General features: G+C 33.5%; 1 protein-coding gene across 1 annotated transcript in view; it reads right to left on the reverse strand.

Moving 5' to 3' along the window:
* Positions 1-22603, reverse strand: part of ERBB4 (erb-b2 receptor tyrosine kinase 4) — a 1143943-nt gene that overhangs the window by 499393 nt on the left and 621947 nt on the right. The window lies entirely within an intron of this gene.

Here is a 22603-nt window from a genome sequence, read left to right on the forward strand (position 1 = left end):
ACACTTAGGATTTGAGAGCATGCAAATTATTTCTTAATCTTTATATATACTCCAATTGTCAATTAGCCTCAGAAATAAAAGGAGGGATAAAAATAAAAACTCTTTAACAAATCAGTATCAAAGACAAATGCTTATTCAGCTATGCTATGTAAAAGTGTGTGTATATTTTTTTAATTTTCATTTGACTGACTATCATTTTTTCATCTTTCCTCCCATAGAAATTAGTTATCCCTAGGGCATTTCCCTTAACTATGCTAGTTTTAGCCATATCACTCACTGTAACAGCTGAGATTAATGCAGCTTTTCAACCACCTTTAAGCAAGAATATTCAGATGCCTTAGCAGCTGCCCTGTTTCTTAAGAACTCACTAATCCTTTAATCTCCAGACACTTTTTTTTTCATAAAAGATTCACAAGCAAAACAAATGCAATATGGATCAAAAAATTTAATCAGAATGCTTAAAATGCAATTACATTCATCATGGTGTTCTGTTAGGCTGGGTATTAAATCTAGGCTTTATTCAATATCCTCCTTTTATTATAAAGCAATATTTTTCCACTCTGTAAACCATCTGATCCCTAGGCTAATGTCCTCTCCTCTAAATATTAAAAAGAAAGAGCACAATGAAAAATGAGCTGGAGAAATATTTCACTTATTTCAATGAGAAAAATTTCAAATTAGACTTCCTAAACTCTAGTTTTATAAATGACAAGATAGATACATTGGCCACCTGAAATTTTAAAATTACAATTTTACACAGTAGCGACAGGATCATTATCATTCTTCAAATGTTAAAAGCATATCCTCTTGCACACTTCCTCAACTGAGTAAAAAATGTTGACAAATTGAATTTTAAGAGAGTCCATTGTTTCAAATTCAGTTTTTTGCAAAGATTAAAGGAATACTTGATTCTTCAAGCAAGCAGAGTATGCCACTAGTTAAATAAAATCCTTCTTGGTTATATTTCTTCAATTCTCTATTTCGCATCTAATAGCATTCAACTGTAACAATAGCTTTGAAATAAAGTGCTGTCCAGCACAGCATGCTTTGAAACAGCTTGGTGCTTCTTTTAAGCCTCTACCCTAGCTATGACACGGAGGTTGGAGTTAGTGCCACATATGAAAGTTAAGTGAAGCATGGGAGGGAGTTCAGGTTTTCCCCTGGCAAATAGCATCTTTGCAGTATGGGAAACTAATTTAAAGATTCAGAGGCACTGAAAACTCGCTTAATATTTAATAGAGTGTTTGTAAAATTGTAAATGTTCCAATTAAACATAGCAAGTTTGCCCATATTTTTGACCAACAAAGTATTCTGCAAGTAAAAGACAATAAAATGAACTGCCATTTTCAAACCCAAGTCAGCTGAAGACAACAATGACTGCATTACTATATTATTTTAAATCACAATCAAGGTAGTATTGCAAGGATAAAATCTTGTATGTATAATTAACTCATTTAGTGCTTGTTTTGGTCCCATCTGAATTCACGTGAAATCACTACAAGATCAGCAAAATGATTCTAGACTTCCAGTCACAAAGCTGCCTTAGACAAAGATATCTCACTACAACTTCCATTATCTGGTTATGATAGTTTTTAAAATTTAAAGTCTTTATATATGCCAATCTCAATATGACTATTCTTATTAAATGTCTACATAGCATTATAACACTTTTAGTGTATGTTGATATATAGTTACAATTACTTAAAATTCTATATCAATATATTAAAATGTTATGTTGATATTAATAATTATTTTACACATATTTGAAAAATAAAAGTATAGCCCTTCTATGCCTTATAAAGGTGACATAGATAGGAAATAGATCAGAACTTGATTCTCAGTCTATATGACATAGGAGAAGTTCTTACTTGTCAGATAAGCGCTGTTGTCTATTTATCATCAGCTTTGAAAACCTAGAGAGTGAAATGTGACCTGGCTCATACCAGTTTTACTATCTAGAAAGCATTACCTTGGTTCATTGAACATTTAACTGTATAGACAGAGTACATCCTTTTGTAGTTTGAAGTATAGACCACAGGCATAACCTGGATATATTCACAGTATAACCTGGATAATACAAGGAAAAGGGGAGGGTTGAAAGTAACACTTAGCAAAAAGTCTCCTTTCAATGTCTAGTCTAAAGGACAAAAAAAGACCACAATCCCAGTGTTATCCAATCATGTGAATTTTTCAAGTCTCTTCAGGTTGCACTGACTAATTGACTCAAAGGATGTCTCTTTAAATCTAAAAAGTAGTCAGAAACAGCAGCATAGAGAGAACAGGTATGTTATCAGCCTTCTACTACAAAGGCCCATAATAATCCCTTAGGGATCTTATACAGGATTACAGGTAAAGAATACCATGGGAAATCACTGACTCCAATGGAAACATCTCATAACAATATGTTTTAATGCCTTAATCTTACTACATTTAAAATAAACTCTCAGCTTTTCTGTCCACAGGCGTTCTTGGATACAAAGGGTGGACAAACTAAGATAGCATCTCGGGGCTCAGTCACACGAGATACCATACCCAGCTTGCACTACGAGAATGTCCCGAGAAAACTCTTTAACATACACTTTATCTCTAGGTTATACCTTCTTTTAGGACTTGAAACAAGTGACCAGCCAGAACACCGAAGCAGCAACTGTGACCCACAGACTCATTCTACAGGCCCTACTCATCGAACACATTCAAGCAAACTAGCATTCCCTTGCCCTTTCCTCCTCTCTTCTCACTACTTTCTTTTTTTTTCTTTCTTTCTTCTCTTTTTCTTTTTAATGTATTTTCTCTTTACTTCTTTCCTGCCCCTTCCATATACTTTCCCCTTTCCCCCCTTTGGAAATCTGACTATCCCTTCACTCCTCAATCCCATCCAGATTTCCCACCTTATTAAAACTCTTCACCTTCAGTTCTTAATTTATTAGGCATCAAGATTGACCTCCTACCCCAACAAACCAGTACCCAGCACCCAACCAAAGAAACACATGGTTAAACCCACACCTCGTCCCTGGCAAGAAAAGGCAACCAACTCCCCTGCTGACTCAAGCTGCACGGCCCTTCTTACCAACTCTACCTAACATGTACTGTTGCTTGAAACCAGACTCAGCTCTAAAAGTATCCCCAAAGCAAGAACTCTTCCCAAGACCTCCCTGTCGCAAAGCTTTTGCCAATCTCAAGTTCAGGGTGTGTGATGAAAAGGTGCCCGGGAACCCACACACTGTAAGAAAATCTCAAAAGACAATGGGGAAACCTATACTTCCATCATAAGTATAAATCCTATATTGCACTACCTCTTTACCTACTTTTCCCCAAATGTAAGATAGTCTATAGCATCATTTTGTTCCTTTAATTACTTTGTTATTTCATTTTTTAAAATCTTTGTTCCTTTTATATACATGTGAGCACATATATTTTTATTTTTACTTTTATCTTTTTTGGGTGTGTGACCTGTTTCTGTATTCTTTTCCCACCCCCAAATGCACCGGCAATATAATGTAGTACCATTTCCCCCTGCAAAGACACACTAAAAAAAAGGGGAAATCTTACATATAAAAACGAGCTCTTATCTACTAGGGATAAGAACTCATACTTGATTACAATACAGGGACATCTCCAACCTTGAAAATATGTCACGTGGACCCAACTTAGACCCCACGTGATTAGACACCATTCGTCCAGCCTTGAACCCTGGGTCCCAGACATAGAAACGAAAGAGTTCTTCACAATAGCTACAGGAAACAAATCCCATCCGGGACATCCTTAATACTGCTTGGACACCAACAAGAGCCAGCTCTAATATGATATCCTGACAATGAGGAAAATGGGAACAACTTGACCTAGAACAGGTTATCCAACCCCTCCAGCTGACGTTAAGACAAAATCAGAAGACTTGTCACCCTTTAGTTTATCAAAAGCCAAGATCGCGTTTGACAGATGACTGACTGATAGAACCATGACCGAACTGTTTGTATCCTGTGACCAATAAAAAAGCCCTAGTCTAGGGTTTGAGCTACGACTTGCACAACAACCATGATCTCTAGTTCCAGAGGTCTGTTTGAGACCATTGCAATGGAATGGGTCTTCTGGAAACAATACGAAAGATGCTATCCCAGGCCCCATTTTAGGATCAGCACAAAGACCAAGACCACCAACCACAGAAGACAGATTAAAATGACACTGAGGGAACAGAACTTCTAGAACCACAAAGAAAGGCTTCATCATAAGTTCCACCCCTGTGCAGATACCGAGATCTCTAGATCAGAGATCTAATTCTGTTCCAAGACGGAACAGAAGTCTTCCAAACACCACGAAAGCACCGAGGGGAGAGTAAATGAACCTGAATGGAGTCTAGAGTTAATCCCATGACAATATACTCCAAGGGTGGAGAAACCCTGTATCTCTTAGGCCAAGGGAATTCCTTTTCGAATGACCACAATATTTACTGTGTCTGTACAGGAGGGGAAAAAAAAAAAAGAAGAAAAAAGCACAAAACAATTTTTTTTTTAATCTATCAAGGTTTTGTCGATTTCTTAATTTTGGTATGGTTATTGAAGTTGTTGTCTCCATTTATATTTATTTATTTATTTATTTTCTTCTTTTCTTTCTTTAGGTGCTCCACCATGTTTTTTTATCTCAAGACCATGGCTTTTATGTGGTGCTTGTCTTTATTGTTGGAGTGCTCACTGGATATTTTATTTGACACTTCTTTTTGTACTGTTGGGTGTTTCACCTTTCTTTTCCCCTTCATCTCTCAAACCGATGATGAGAGCCTCTAGAAGGACTCTGCCCATTTTCGGTGTATTTGATTTTTACCCCAGTTTATCACTTTTCTCTTCTTCAAACAAAACCACATAACTTGAACTATCTAGTCCCACCTCCCAGTTAGAGGAAACAAGGGAGGTGCCAAGACCAAAACAGGTGTAGGACCACTAAGGAGTAAGCTAGGCTCAGAGGGGACCACGTATTCTAGCAGCCCCGCCGGGGGTGAGGGAAGAGGATATGGGAGGTAGGATGGGAACGGAGGTGTAGGGAGAAAAATTCGGTGATGGGAATCCCCCTGATATTATGTTAATATGTACCTAAAATATTATTGTCAACAATATGTAAGCCACTATGATCAAAATAAAAATTTATATTTAAAAAAACAACCTAGTTTATATTATACTTTGTTTATTTAAAATAAATGATCATTAAACACAATGATGTAATGTTATATTCCATCTTTCTCACTACGATATAGCTGATATTGATTTAACTTTTTGTCATCAAAACTGCAAATGAGTTTTGTTTTTCAGAAAGCAATATTATTTAAATGAAATGTGTAACAACTGTTACCCAATTCCTTATATGTTCAAATAAAATATATTGCTATGGACAAAGTACAGAAGTAATTCATAAATACTTAGTAACCATAATTTAAAACTTAAGTTGGTCATCAAGTACCTGTCCATGCACTATATAACCTTTGTCAAATTAGAAAGACTTTTTGTTTTGTTTTGTTTTCCTTTCTTTTTTTTTTTTTTTTTTTGATTTTGGGTCACACCCGGCAATGCTCAGGGGTTACTCCTGGCTCCAGGCTCAGAAATTGCTCCTGGCAGGCACGGGGGACCATATGGGATGCTGGGATTCGAACCGATGAACTTCTGCATGAAAGTCAAATGCCTTACCTCCATGCTATCTCTCCGGCCCATAGAAAGACTTTTTAATTCACTTTTTTTAAAGTAAAAATCATGAATATCTAATATATGCAATTATATGACCCTTAGCAATATAATTTTCTGATAAATATATATTTTAAAAGTACTTAAGTGATTACTCTTAATAGTAACATTTAAAGAAAATTTATAACTTACTTCACAATACAAAATAACCAGGTCTTCCTGTGTATGAAAACATAATTAACCCTCAATTTGTAGGAAAATTTGCTTATTTTATATAAAAACACTTTGATTCAGGTTTTGAATGTCACATTGAATATAAAAACTGAAGTGAAGAATGATGCAAATATCACATAGATAGCATAAAATGGATTGAATACCAAAATGATAATTTATTAACCACTTTCTTCTTTAATTTTAATAAACAGTTTAAAAACAGTAATTTAAATATACATTTTCCTAGTTATGATTAATATCTTTTGGGGTAGATAAATTAAAAACTATTCATTTCTAGTTTATTTTGGCACCTTAAACAAAAATTGGATGCAACTATTTTATTAGTTGTTTATATAATTTTATAAAAAGCCTGGGTAATATTTTTCTAAAAAAGAATACTTTGATATAAGCTTCTTTGAAAAAATCTACATTCCAGCTACAATCACAAAGCCATATATCTAAACAGCTTTTCATGAATAAGGATATTCATGTGATATTGGTTATAGAATATGCTTTTTACTCTGTAATTTGACTCAATTTAACTTGTGACTTTTAATTATCCCAATTAATTTATAATAGTTCAACATTATTTTGATTAATGTCTGGTGTTGGATCTTCAAAAGAATTTTGAATACCTAACTCTATTAAAATGCTGTTTGCTTTGTTTAGGTTAATACTAAGAAATTCATGAAACAAGTTTATTCATGTCAAATTTTAGATTAAAAACTGATTGTTCCTTTTTATGTGATAACAGTTGAAACAAAATGAAGTCACCTCAATTATCATAATCTGTGTTTTACTGTCAAAACAAATAGAAGCAGAAATAAACAAATGGGACTATATTAACCTGAGAAGCATCTTCACCTCAAAGGAAATAGTGACTCAGATACAAAAACCATCCACAGAATGGGAGAAACTATTCACCCACTATTCATGAGATAAGGGGCTAATATCTAAGGTATATAAGGTACTGGTAGAACTTAGCAAGAAAATAATTTAGTCCCATCAAAAAATGGGGAGAAGAAATGAACAGACACTTCACTTCCTGAAAGAAGAAATATAAATGACCAAAAGGCACATGAAAAAATGCTCCACATCACTAATCATCAGAGAGATGCAAATCAAAACAATAATGACATATCATCTCATGCCATGAGACTGGCACACATCATAAAGAACAAGAACAATCAGTGCTGGCGGGGATATGGAGAGAAAAGAACTCTCATTCACTGCTGGTGCAAATGTTATCTAGTCCAGCCTTTAAGGAAAAAAATATGGAGATTCCTAAAAAAATGGGAGGGAGATAAGGGGCATTAAAAGTGGGAAGGTTGCATTTGTGAAGGAGGGTGTTGTTATTTTTTTATAACTGAAACCCAATTACAAACATGTTTGTAATCATGATGCTTAAATAAAGATATTATTAAAAGAAAGTTCCTGAGTTTCTGCATTTCTTCCCCCTTGTTGACACAAAATTTACTGACAGTAAATGCATTCAATTTTAATTTTCCATAAAAATAGTTATATATCTATCAGATAGAGAAATGATTTTTATTGTATAGTCAGCCTTAGCAAATTACTATCATAGAGTTAGACTTTATAATAAATAGCTTATAATTGAAGCTCAAAAGCTAAGATTGATCTCCAGCAGTCCCCCAAAGGAAAAGAAAATAAACAAAAATTTGCAAAAAAATAATTATCACATAATTTGTTTATGTTTAAATAAAAGAAGTACACTTGACAAACGAGAAATCAGTACCAATGTTGACAGATGTGAAACCAAGTTGAATAATGTTTATGAACACTATAAATAAAAACCACTGTAGTGATAGCACAGTGGTAGGGCTTTTGCCTTGCACGCTGCTGATCTAGGACAAACCTGGGTTCAATCCCCAGGTGTCCCATATAGTCGCCCAAGTGAGATGTGATTTCTGAGCAAATAGCCAGGAGTAAGCTCTGAGTGTGGCCCCCCAAAAGCAAAAAAACAAACAAACCAACCCAAAAGCTACTGGTATTAGCAAGGAATTTACAATCAATTTGTTTTATGGTTTTTCTAATATATTATTGGTAAAATAATGAACATATTATTCCCACAACCAGAAAATAGATATCATATATTATGTATATACACATGAGAAATGTTTTTAGGGATATAATTTTACATTTTAAAAATCTAGTATAAGTCTGTGATTTATATAAAAATTAAATATGTGTATGGTATTTTATATATAGAACCTTATATCAATTTTTTCTAGGAAGTGTACATTGATTCTCTGTCAACCTGTTATGTAAAATAATCATTCTATTTTATTGATAACAGCATATTTGTGCATTATAGTTAGATAGGATTTTATAATTCAATAAATTCCAATAAAGCAAGCAGAATTACCCATCTAAGTTCTGAGAAGAGAAAAAAGAGGAAGGAACAGTGACACTGGTAGTTCTGATCAATTAGGATTGTTATGAGAAGCTATTAAAGGAAACAAATAATTCTAGAAGGAAGGAGTATAAATCTTCAGGACAAAGAACAAGATAATTAAGTCAAACAACTCAGTGGGTGGTATCAGTGTATATGATCAGTAAACTATTTAAAAAAAAAACCTTGTAAACACATATAAAAGATCTACAGTGCTGCTAATTAGATAATGAAAGGATCAATATCAATTTTTCATTACTTTAAAGCCAGAAAAGAATAGATCTAATTTAATTTTAAAGTATACATATATTCTGTTGTGAGATTAAAATAGTAATTCCTTTTCCATTTCAACCTTAACATGTTGTCACTTTAATGTCTTTGTATAAAACATCATCACCCAAGTAAACTATAACTGATCTTCCTGTTACTGAATTTTTGTTTTGTTTTGTTTTGTTTTGTTTTGGGGGCCCACCCAGTGATGCTCAGGGGTTACTCCTGGCTATGCGTTCAGAAATAGCTCCTGGCTCAGAAGACCATAAGGGATGCCGGGATTGAACCTAGGTCTGTCCTGAGTCAGCTGCATGCAAGACAGATGTCCTACCACTGTGCTGTAGATCTGGCCCCTTACTGAAATATTTAAATACTATTATAAGAAGAATGCCTTTCAAGATGCTCAAAATTCTCACTGCATGGAATGCAGAGCAATCACTGTACATAGAAAATGCTTCAAGAAGGGGTCTGGATTTTTCCATAGTATTTTTAATATGCCTCATACTTCTTTTATTTTGTGGGTGGAAAGGGCTACACCTGGCTGTGGTCAGGGCTTAGTCCTGGATCTGCAATCAGAGATCAAACCCAAATTGGTTGCATGTAAAGCAAACCCCTGCCGGCCATATTATCTCTCTAGTGGAACCTCATATTTATTTTCAAAAACATATAAATAATAATTTCACACTGACCATGATAAAAATGCACATTAATAGATTTTTTTACATCCAAACTATAAAGTTTGTTCTCAGTAAAATGTGCACTATTAGGCTAAATGTTTAATTTGGCTGAAAATATTGCTGTGCCTCTAATGTTTTTCTTTAAAGGTGGGTGGCATTTTCTTTTGGTGCGATAGAGCAGAAAAAAAGCCACTTCCCATAGATTCCTGATTAAACAGTTATAGAAAATGTTCATAATCCAAGTTAATTAAATTAATATATGAAGAATTAATAAAACACTGTGTATTTGGAACTTTTAAATCATGAATAAATTGCTTTCTTCATCATTTTGAAGCAACAGGAAAAATTAAAATGTTAAATGACTGAACAAAAACTATAACAGATACATCTGTCAAGATATTGAAATTGTATTTGGCCTTCAAAAATCACTGATATGTGATCACTTAATTTTGACCCAAATATTGGTTTCATAATCAAAAAAATAGCAAAAGATGTATGTAATAGGTGAATACATAGAAATGATAAAATGCTGTTTAAATTAAGTTTAAATTAATTTAATTAAATGATGGCCTTGTATATAATTTTTAAATCACAAGGAATTCTATTTTACATATACATGTCATGTAATTTTATAGCATTACAATTTTAATTTTGACTGTTAAGATCAAGTCTTTGTGGAACAATTTAAACCTCTATTGCATACATAAAATGTCACATTAAAATCAGTTTTTTTATCATTTGAAAATGCCTGCTATCCTATACAAATAGTTCAAGTGGCTAAGAAATTAAAGTACTTTGGTCTAGAAATCACTAGCACGCTTGTTTTTCTTTACCTAAAAAACAACATCACCAGTTCCATTAGGGAACATGACCTATTATACTCCTTAATGTTGCTCACCCTACTATGAACTCTGTATTATTTGGATAGGCTGAATTTTTTATAAAGCACTTCCTTTGTGTAACACCCATCCTTGCAGATTTGGATTCAATCTTCTAAATTAAAAAGAACTAGATTTCTTGGGGCTGGAGTGATGGCACAGTTGGTAGGGTGTTTGCCTTGCATGTGGCTGACCCAAGATAGATCCTCAGCATCGTATATGGTCCCTGAAACTACCAGGAGTGATTTCTGATCCAAGAGCCAGGAGTAGCCCTTAAGTGCTTCTGAGTAGACCCCAAAAGAAAAACAGACAAACAAACAAACATAATAAATTTTAAAAATCTAGATTTCTTTAGAGTGAAATATTTATGGCTATAGCATAGACAGAAAAGAGGTAGATAAAGAATATCTTCAAAAATAAGTATATTTTAATGAAACAAAGCATGCTATAGTTTTGTAAGAAGATGAATTATGCAGTTGACAGAACTCTATTGACATCTGAGCATTTCTTTTTTGTTTTGGGGCCTCATCTGGTGGCACTCAGTGATTACTCCTAACTCTGTGCCCAGAAATCACTCCTAGCTAGCTCGGGAAACCATATACAATACTGGGGATCAAACCTGGGTTGGCTATGTGCAAAAAACCACAACCTACTCACTGTATTATCACTCTGACTGCTAAAGTATTATGGCCAGATTATACTAAATATTGTTATGAAACATAATAAGCAAGGTCATTGAACCTCAGAGATAAAGTCAAAATATATAATAACAATAACCTTACAATCAGAGCTGACACTTAGCTATTCTTATATGCTAACACTTATTTGTAAAAATTACTCTTTTCCACTTTTATCAGCTTAAATTGCCTTCTTACTTTAATATAACATGCCTGCTCATCCCTGTAAGAAGTTACCTAAATTTAATCTCATTTTATATGCTACTTACATCATTCAAATTTTCTTTTTTATAATTATTATTACATTTTAATTTTTGTTGTGTTTATTTTTCTCTATTGTTGTAATATTAGTCATTAGATTTTAGAGACCACCAACTATTATATTAAGACTGGACTCTAGTATAATGAAATGCAGACAGCAGAGTTTTCAACACATATTTGCAATTAAATGTCTATCTATAAGAACGTCATTTGTGATAAATGTAATTTCAAATAAAAGTTGAGGTTCTTGGGACCGGAGCAGTGGCACAAGTGGTAAGGTGTCTGCCTTGCCTGTGCTAGCCTAAGATGGACTGCAGTTCTATCCCCCAGCTTCCCACATGGTCCCCCAAGGCAGGAGTGATTTCTGAGCGCATAGCCATGAGTAACCCCTGAGCGTCACTGGGAGTGGCCCAAACCTCCCAAACTTGAGGTTCTTATTTTTGCAGCTTCCCATATTTAGCAAACACACATTTGTAAGAAAGCATGTTTTCCCTTTAACACGAAATTATGGTGATGAGGGAAAGAATGAAAAAGTATTTCAAAGAGAGAGAGAGAGAGCGTCCAAGAGAGTAACAGAGAGGAAGAGAAGGAAGAGGAGGAGGAGGAGGAGGAGGAGGAGGAGGAGGAGGAGGAGGAGGAGAAGAAGAAGAAGAAGAAGAAGAAGAAGAAGAAGAAGAAGAAGAAGAAGAAGAAGAAGAAGAAGAAGAAGAAGAAGAAGAAGAAGAAGAAGAAGAAGAAGAAGATGAAGAAGATGAAGAAGAAGAACGGGAAGAGGAAGAACAGGAAGAGGAAGAGAAGAAGAAAGAAAGAAGAAAATAAAGAGAGAGAGAGTGAGAGAGAGAAAGAGAAAGAGAGTGAGACCCAGTGGGAGAAAGTTACAAAGAAATGCAGAGTATAAGGAGCTCATTGCAAATGAAAATCATAGATTAAATAAGCATACACTTTAATATTTTCTTTGTGAAGCTAGACATACATTTTAATAATTGTGTTTAATGATTATTCATGAATTAATTATTAATTCACTAAACTAAAAATATCATCCTTTGCTTGCTAAGTAACATTCCTTCAATAGTAGTTTTTTTTAAATGTATATATAGGGGTAAACTTCACATCATTAGATCTTCTGCAAAGTCCTAGTATTTGATCTTGTTATAATGAATACTATGTCATCAAAATATTTCCACATCACAAACAGCACTAATCTGGTTTGTGGAGATGAAAGTTACATAAAGAAAACATTGTCATATAAATATTTTTACAGTGAATAAAAGATTATATATTTAACAAAGTATGAATCACTTTACAAGGATGTCAACTGCAAACATCAGTTGCTAAAAGACCTTTTGGTGCCAGAGATATAATCAAGATAAGGCACTTTCCATAGGTACTGCTTCCCTATTTAGTCCCAAGTACTTCACTTCAAGTCCTATCACCATATCACCAGAAGTGGCCAGGAGAACAAAAATTAAGCAATAGACTAGTAAACCTGAGCATGAGGGAGTGCAAATGAACACTAACAGTTGCCTTTTTTTTTTTTTTAATTTACTTTCCATCTCAGAAGTAATCTTAGAAAGTTAGACCTGTGCTAAGAAGCTCAAAATTAGGAATATGGAATTATTTTTTGTAGATAAGGTAAGTTATCAATGGAGAGAAAGCAGTTTTCTATGGGCCACACTCAGTGGAGGTGTGGGTGGTCAGGAGCCTCCAGGGATATCGCATATGTTTTTTTAATTTTCTGTGAGTTTTTTATGACTTGGATAAGAGCTCTTTATCAAATAAACATTTGAGAAAATAAAAATTTCCTAGCATGTTGTAGGGTGTTTTTGTTTAAGTGAGTTTATTTGCTAGCATAAAATTTTTTAATAAAATATTCTAAATTTTTCTATATTTGATATTCATATTTTGAAGAAAAAATTTTGTGATATATTTATCTAATTCTATTATAAAACTGAATAAAATCTATGTACACTTATATATCTAGGTGTTTGAGTACACAATTTTGGTTTGCAAACTTTTACTGAAATAAACATTGGAAGTTTCCCATTCATATATTTTTACCCTGTGAGTACTAAAGTTTCTATTGCATAATTTCTTAGCAGTGAGAAATCTGAGCAAACTAATGTCTTTCAGCTTTGGGATGTAAGTTAATGGTAGGGAATGTGTTTTATGTGTGTGCAGTCCTGAATTTGATCACTGAGAGTAAAAAGAATATACATTTCTTATTAGAAAATAAATGTTGGACTTCAAGAGACAGCACTGGGATTAAGACCCTTGTGTTTCATGAGGTTAAAACCAGTTCAATAACCACACAGATCCCATGAGCAGTATCAGAAATGAGCACTGAGCATAGAGTTAGAAAAAAGCCTCAGTCACCACTGGAAATAAAAGAAAAACCAATTTTTGGTATTCTGTCTACAAACTTCTTTAGTAATTAAAACTTTTATTATATAAAAACAGGCATAAAAATTTCATTCTGATTATCCAAATTAGTAATTAAAGCAAAGATTTAAAATTATAACAGAAATGTCAAAAAATAATTCCATGAAATGACAAAATAGCTTTTAATATTTGCTAGTTACATACATTTACAATGAATAATTTAAGCCAAAGAGCAGGAGCTGGATAGTACAGAGGTTAAGTAGGACCTTGCATCTGCTCACTGACCCTGATTCAAGTCACTGGCACATTTGGTCCTCTAAGTACTTCCAGGGCGTATCCATGAACAAGAACCAGAAACACTTCTGAGCACCACTGTTGCAGCCCTCAGATACAAAAATACATACATACATAAACACATATATACATATATACACATATATGAAGTAAACTAAATACTGTAAAGTATTCTGCTATTGATTTCTACATACTTCCTTTAACTCTCAAATAGCATTAACATCTACTTTATTTTTCATTTTGTTCAATTTATTTCTATAATTCTATTTTCCCTTTAACAATATCTATAATTCTGAGCTCCAGAGGCATAGTGACTTTGCAATTAAATCTTTTCATGAGTAGTTGGTAGTTCCTTTGTAAGTGAACCTACTTAAAGCCTATCAAAGGTCCTTCCTCCAATTTCCTGTTTCCCTAATCTCTTTTGGTATGTAAAAACCACACCTGAATTACAGGGCATTCCTCCACTCTAGTGGGTGGGGATCTGGATAATAAAGAAAACTTGGTAGCGTTGGGGGGGGAGCAAGAGCTAGGGAGAGAAAGACACTTGGGGTAGACAGGACAGGGAGAAGTAGGGCAAGAAAAATGATGGCAGAAAGACCCATGTCAGAGAAAAAAAAAACTGAGAAATAAAGCGAGCTGACTTCAATGAATATCTTTTTTTTTTGGGGGGGGAGGGGTCACACCTGACAGTGTTCAGGGGTTACTCCTGGCTCTATGCTCAGAAATCGCTCCTGCCAGGCTTAGGGGACCATATGGGATGCCGGGATTCGAACCACCAACCTTCTGCATGCTAGGCAAATACTTTACCTCAATGCTATCTCTCCAGCCCTCCAATGAATATCTTAACTTATTTTTGTGAATCATTTCTCCACTCTGCATCATCTTTACCATCAACCTAAATTGTTAGAAACACAGTGCTTGGGGCTGCCTCACCCAACCCATGGGCTATATATTATTTTATTTGTATTCTACATTCCTTAAAAACAGATTTTTTCCAATAATGATTTCAAATTTGACTTGCCAAATATGATGTGTGGTAAGATCTAGAGTTTGAACTGAGCCATTCCTGTACCTCAGTCTTAATATATTGCATCTGCATAATACCCACCTACCCACTTTTTGGGGGTTTTTGAAACCACACCTGAAGTGTGCAGGGCTTACTTTTGTCTCTGTGCTTAGGTATAATTCATGGCAAGACTCAGAGAGCCAGAAGTAGTGCCAGGGATGGATCCCAAGAGGGCAACATACTAGCAGACACCCTTCCTACTCTTTCTACTGTAATGTCTCCAGCCTCTGTAATATACTATTGTGATGTCTTAGAGAACAGTGCACTGTTTTTGTTTGTTTGTTTATTTTTGTTGTTGATGTTGCTTTAATGAATAAACTTTTGACTTTGCATTGCTTGTAATCTTATGCCTTAATAGTAACAGAAAGTCTTTTTTGCTAACATCCTCCAGTCTGTTGATATTTATTTTCTACCTGAAGTTTAAGTAGAACTATTTCCCTCTGGTCACAGAATTATGTTTAGATGAATATAAAATCACTTCTTTCAAGAAGAAATTATTTTTGTTAACCTCAATATATCAACTGTCAAAATAAAATTTTGCATACAGTATTTTCAAAGACTACATAATATCACTATATTTCTTTTTAAATGCCTAACTCTTCAGGTATAGTACACGTTGTCATGCTAAAAATACGAATACAAATAAATAAAATAATTTTTGATGTAAGAGACATTCAAGTTGTATCTTTTCCAAAGAAGACATAACTACATCTCTTTGGTTGTTGGTTATTAATATTTCATTAATTTTCAAGCTATTGTGAATTTCCCTAGAGATATCAATATTAAAATACCATCCAAATCAGCAAGACTAGTCAACTAGCCAACTACTGAACCCTTTTAATTACCTAGAAATTTTGAGAGTGCTGAGCACTTGCTTTAATTTAAAATGATGAATAATCTGATGCTTTGATAATTGCAAAGGGTCTTTACCTTTCAGTTTTAATGTTAATTTTGATTATTTCTTACATTAATTTCCCCTACAGAATAACAGTGAAAATTTCAAAAAGAAATAATAACAAAGTAAATCTGAAATTCATAAGGACAAATATTTAAATAATTATGCATACTATATCATTTATTGATCTGTCTTTTCAAAAGAAAAAATATATATTTTAATCCAAAGATATGGTCAACAAAACAATACTCAGACAATTTCTCAGCTAATTCTGAGTAATTCTTTGAGCATAATAATGTACCTTTAGTGTCAAAGCAATGTTTAAATTTTACTTTAATTGTACTACAAAATAACCACATACTTGTTCACAATGCTTTTACTAAAAGCTGGATAAAAATAAAACACAATTTTGCCATTTTTCATAAACATATGTATACTGGGACCCTTTTATTTGAAAATGTCAGATATCTAGACCAACTGAAGTTCATATTTTTTACCAATTAATAATTTTTCTTCACCAATTTGACTAAACTTAGAGTTGATGTGCTCAGAAAAATAAATCAGTCAAAGATAATATAATTTTATTGTGGAACCAAGGTGTGAATCCTAGGTTCTGTCTCTGGTACCTAAATAAACAGCCATAAAGAAGCATATTTATACTGCATATAACAAAGTCTAAAAATAAACAAACGTGACTATATTGACCAAAACAAAATTCTGGATAATTTTGAGGCAGATAATGAGTAGTGGAAATGGGCAAAAATAATTATTTGGAAAGTTATGAAATAACAGTTGTTATATATATATATATATATATATATATATTTAAATTTATTAAAGATTCTACACTAGAGTTATTGATTAAAAGAAATCATTTTTGACTATAGAGATAAATGGAGAATAAATTGCACTTGCATTTTGATTCCTGGGCACTGTAAATCAACTCATCTTATCATCTGTCCAACGGATCACTTAGAATGAAGACAAAGCAAAGAGTAAACCCTGTCATCATTAGATAACAAATAAATTAAAAGCAAAAACAAACAAAAAGGAAATGACTTTTCAAAACCAAAATGAAAAATCTTCCAATATTTTAGAATATTAAAACTTATTTTAAATTTTAAAACATGCAAACAATTTTAATTATGGCAGTAATCAATCAAAATAGCTATTTTCATTATAATTCCTCACTGATTATTAGGATGATTCTTTGCTCATATTATGATCATCCCTCATGAAAGCTTTATCCAGTAAATTAAAGAAAGGAAAAATTATACAAACATAATGATGGAAAAGTGAATAGTAATTTTGGTTGTGAGTGAAATATTTATATCAAAGAAAAATTAAATTTTTAAGTTAAAAACCATTAACATATAGCAATTACAGCATTGTAATGAAATTCACCAAAGCATAAAGTTAGAAAAAGAACTTGTAGTGGATTAAAAACTCTAAAAACTCTAAAATCTTGCTAATTTGGAAAGAACTTGCCAAAGTGTGGTATGCATTATAAAGCTATGAAACACTTCTATAGGAACTTCTATTTTTTTATTGGCAGTGATTTCTTTATTTTTCTAACACATATATAACTCAATCGAAAAATTAAATAATAGTAGTATAATTGCTTTGCATAATCTAAAACAAATGATTCATCATAGTGATATTTAATCTCCTATTTTCTGAATAAAATATTATATTCTACATTCTACATCTTTAATACTCTGATTTTTAAATAGGTAAGATTATGGTTTCAAATACTGTATAATATTTCAAAACTAGTTTTATACAAACATAAAGAAGCCAAGAAGTGATAGAACATTTCCTACTTAACGTTTAATGCAGAGTGCCAATTACATATTACAAAATAATTTGCATGGTTTGGTGGATTACAGAGAAGACCTACAGTATACACAAATTAAATTCTGTCACCTTTTTTAAATTTGAATTTGATCTTGGTTCTATTTATTATTCTGTGATAACCACTGTGACATTTGCAGGAGAGTATATTACTGAGTGACAGTCATCAGAGGAAGAGACACTGACATGGAATAATTGCTCTCATTTGCAGAATATAAAGAAACATACTAGTGAAATAATGAATGTTCAAAGATGATGGAAACAATGACCATGAGAATTGGTTTCATGAGGTAACATGCCATTCGAGGCATCTAAGATATAGAACAGGGAGAAGGAAATCTCTTTGGTAGAGAGAAGCATTCAATCAGGAGGAGATTGTGCTGAAAGGTATATGGCATTATGCGTGTATATATATAAACATATATATATGCGTGTATGTATGTACATATATATTTTATGTATATGCTTAAAGCAATAGTACTTAAAATTACTGTGCGAAAATTATATTTATATGTACATATACTTATGTATACATATATATGCTATATATACACACATGTATAATTATATAAATAAAGTGCACCTTCTAGAGGCAGACTGGTGGGTAGCAGGCAAATGACAGGAAATTGGTGAAGAGAAGTGGACACTGGTGAAGGGATCAGTGTTAAAATAATTGCATTCCTGAAACCTAATTGTCAATATCTTTGTAATTTCACAATGACTAATTTTGTTTTTGTTTTTGTTTTTGGGTCACACCAAGCAGCACTCAGGGGTTATTCCTGGCTCAGAAATCGCTCCTGGCAGGCTCCGGGGACCATACGGGATGCCAGGATTCGAACCACCATCCTTCTGCATGCAAGGCAAATGCCTTACCTCCATGGTATCTCTCCAGCCCTCACAATGACTAAATTTAAAAGTTTCCTTATAATTTGTTTTTTCTTATTTGTGCTAAGTTCTGCCATTTGGAACAGCAAAATGTAGTTATAATTCACTTTCAATTATAGAGTATAATGTACCCTAACATTCTCAGTTTCCATTCACTCTATTCTTACTCACTTATTTGAATATTCTTATTCACTCTATTTGCTTCTGTGGTACTATTTTTGTTACCTGATACCTGTAACTTGCTTATTCGTTTTTTTATCTCATATTTTTCTTGTTTGACATAGTTTCCAAGTCTTTAAGCCAGAATTATTTCACTACTTATGGCCCCCCCCTTTTTTATATTTATCTTTTCCTAGTTTTTATATTGTCACAGTTACCCTATACTCTAAACTAGCATATATTTCTTTTGTCAAACATTCAGCATTCCTATCCAACTTTCCTGAAAACTTGAAAATCATAGTGTGCCTTGAGAATCTATTTTCTAACTTTTTTCTTCACCAGAAGTGAATTTTCAATTTTTGCCTCGTTATTCAGTCTATTTGTGAACCCTTATTGACATCATGAACAAAAAGACTTATTTCAAAAAGACAATATTTAATAAGGGGAAACCTACATATATTAATAATGTTTACCTACGATCATAGCTATAAATGTATGCTTTTTGAACATATATAATATTTGAGAAATTTCACTGTCCTACCTTTATCAGTCCTTAAACCACTTTATGAATGCTTACTATGCCCATAAATATTTGTTTAAGAAATGCATTCCAATTTTAAGTTGTTCAATCCCATCAACTGTTCTTATCATTATTGTGAAGACTTTTTTTTAGAGATTAAATGCTACAATTCTCTGCAGTGAGTTCACCTGAGAGAAATGTTTTTGTTTGTTTTGGGGTCACACCCGGTGATGCTCAGGGGTTACTCCTGGCTCTGCACTCATAAGTCACTCCTGGCAGGCTCAGGGGATCATATGGGATGCTCGGATTTGAACTAGGGTCCATCCTGTATTGCCTGAGTGCAATGCAAAGGCCTTAGTGCTATGCACCAGCCCCCACTGAGAGAAAATTTTAAAACAACATTACAGTAGTGGTTGGAGAGGTTGCATAGCAGGTAAGATACTTGCTTACATGAAACTGATCTAGATTCAATCCACAGCACCAAACATAGTCTACCAAACAGAACCAGGAGTGATCCCTGAACAAAAGACCAAGATCACTACTGGATGTGAACTTCTCCTAAAACTAAACTTAAAAAAATAGTTGGTAGAATGAAAGTAGAGTAATAGTGCTACTTTATTACCATCTTGGAAAGATAAAAAATATATTTTAGGGGCCCGGAGAGATAGCATACCGGCGTTTGCCTTGCAAGCAGCCAATCCAGGACCAAAGGTGGTTGGTTCGAATCCCGGTGTCCCATATGGTCCCCTGTGCCTGCCAGGAGCTATTTCTAAGCAGACAGCCAGGAGTAACCCCTGAGCACCGCCGGGTGTGGCCCCAAAACCAAAATATATATATATATATATATATATATTAGAAACCAAATGTCTAATTTTACTTTATAAACAGATACTGGAAAATGGTTGAACAAATACATGATTTAAATTATTTCTTTAATTATAATATAATATTTTATAAAATATAATATAATATTATAATAATTTGGGATTATTATATTTGGTATATATTTTCTACTGAAGACATTAGAAACTTAAAACTCCTCTAGAGGTAATGAGGTCTAAAACACTTCTTCTATTTCAATCTAGCCATCATCTTCCCAAGAAGCCCTACACAAATTCTGATTTGTTTCAAAAATATAAGAAAATGAAGCTAGGGGCCGGGCGGTGGCGCTAAAGGTAAGGTGCCTGCCTTACCTGCGCTACCCTAGGACGGACCACGGTTCGATCCCCCGGCGTCCCATATGGTCCCCCAAGCCAGGAGCGACTTCTGAGCGCATAGCCAGGAGTAACCCCTGAGCATCACCGGGTGTGGCCCAAAAACCAAAAAAAAAAAAAAAAAAAAGAAAATGAAGCTAATATATTATACCAGAGAGAGGAGAAAAGTCTAGCATTTCCTCTGCAGTCCTAAAACAAAGTCAGTACATATATTTCTCAAACTTTCCCCAGAAAAACTGAGGTCTTTAATGGGTAAAAGGAAAACCTATTCTGAAATTGTAACTATTAAACAAAGCATTTAGAGCAAAGAATATAAAAAATATGCAGAGAAAATAACAGTGATTTTATTTTTAATTTCCAGAATTTCATCCACTCAGTTCTCCTTGCAGAAGAAGCAATGTTAGTTCAAAGTTAGTGCTTAGTATAAAATATCCTTAAGGGTTATGTCAGTACTTTCTATTTTTGAAATTTATATTTAAAAAATTTATCAAAAAGCAAAGCAAAACAACTTATGTGATAGAATGAAATAATAGGGGGAATCATACCTAATTAATACATTTTCTATACATTTAGTACTTTTCTAGTTTAACATATAACATGGAACAGAAATGTGCTTAAACATTTTTTGATTTTATTGAAAAGGACATTGAATGAATTTTAGAGTTTATCTTACTTACACTATCTGTTCTTTAGCCTAGAAGCAACACTTTACTATTACTTTTTTTTAAATTCTATTTAGATATAAAGTGCAAGGTCTTAACTAAATTCACCATTTAAAATATGCTTTTCTTGGGACCAGAGCAGTGGCACAAGTGGTAAGGCATCTGCTTTGCAGGCACTAGCCTAGTTCGAACTGCCGTTTGATCCCCCAGTGTCCCATATGGTCCCCCAAGCCAGGAGCGATTTCTGAGCACATAGCCAGGAGTAACCCCTGAGTGTCACCAGGTGTGGCCCAAAAACAAAACAAAACAAAACAAATATGCTTTTCTTTCTATTCTATGCGTGAAAATGTCACCTGGTCACTAATGATTATATCTTTTGTGTTTTTTTTTTTACATAATATGCTATATCTAATTTAAAAGTGCCACAATAAGAGAGCATTTTAATATTTATTTATTTAGTTAAATGTATTAATATATTCTAAACACAAGATAAATATCTAGAACAACAAAGATATTTAAGAGGAACTAAATGAACTAGCAATGATGAGAAAGCCTTGCTAAAGAAACATACAAAATGATCAAAGGCAAATTTGTATTATCTAACTAAACATTTGTTCACAGACATTTTATAAAAAGGCATCACCAGGAGTGACTTTTAAGCACAGAGCCAGAAATAGCCTTTGCATGTGATATCACTCCTCCCCCAAAAGAAGATAAAATAAATAAAATCAGTTTAAACAATGAAGGCATGAGAACTTTAAAATGGTGAGAAAAATACTAAAGAATTAGTATCAAATTGAATATATTTTGCAACTGAATTAAATACGATTATATTCATAAGTGAAATGATTACTGTAATAGTACTAGTTTGTTTGGGGGCTACACCCTACATGGCTCAGGGCTTTTTTCCTGGCAGTAGGCTCTGGGATCACTTTTGTGGGAATATATGTGATACCAGGGATCAGCAGTGTGCACAACAAGCTCACTTCTCAGTAATTTAGAATTTTACGTTACTATGACATGGGATATCTCCAGCCCATGTCATAGTAACGTAAAATTCTAAATTAGTTCTTATTTTCTTGTAATCTCATATCAACTAACTCATTTTGTCCTGTTAAGATAGGTGCAATACTGTGCCAGTTACTAAGTTTAAAACTGTCAAATCAGCTCACAGGTGAAAGTATCACTCATTCAAAATAAGCATACATGGATTTGAGATTCATTTCATACATTTAAAGAAAAATTACTGGAGATCATATTTTTTCTATGAATCATTTACAAGTCCTTTGATTACTATGTCTCTTTTAACTTTGAATCATAATATATCAAGAAACTATGATTCTGAAAATTTTTTTGGATTTGCATGATCAAGGAACAGATTGAAATGGATTTTATTAGTCTAATACTTGATTTCCAATTTCTATAACTTCTTTACTATACTCCAGTTTTGTATTTATTTGTTTTTGTTTGTTTCTTTGTTTTTTGGGTCACACACGCCAGAGCTAAGGGGTTACTCCTGGCCTACACTCTGAAATCGCTCCTGGCAGTCTTGGGGAACATATGGAATGCCGGAATTCAAACCACTGTCCTTCTGCATGCAAGGCAAAAGCCCTACCTACATGC

The sequence above is a fragment of the Suncus etruscus genome, chromosome 1 (genome assembly GCF_024139225.1).
Source record: "Suncus etruscus isolate mSunEtr1 chromosome 1, mSunEtr1.pri.cur, whole genome shotgun sequence".
In the NCBI taxonomy this organism is placed as follows: Eukaryota; Metazoa; Chordata; class Mammalia; order Eulipotyphla; family Soricidae; genus Suncus; species Suncus etruscus.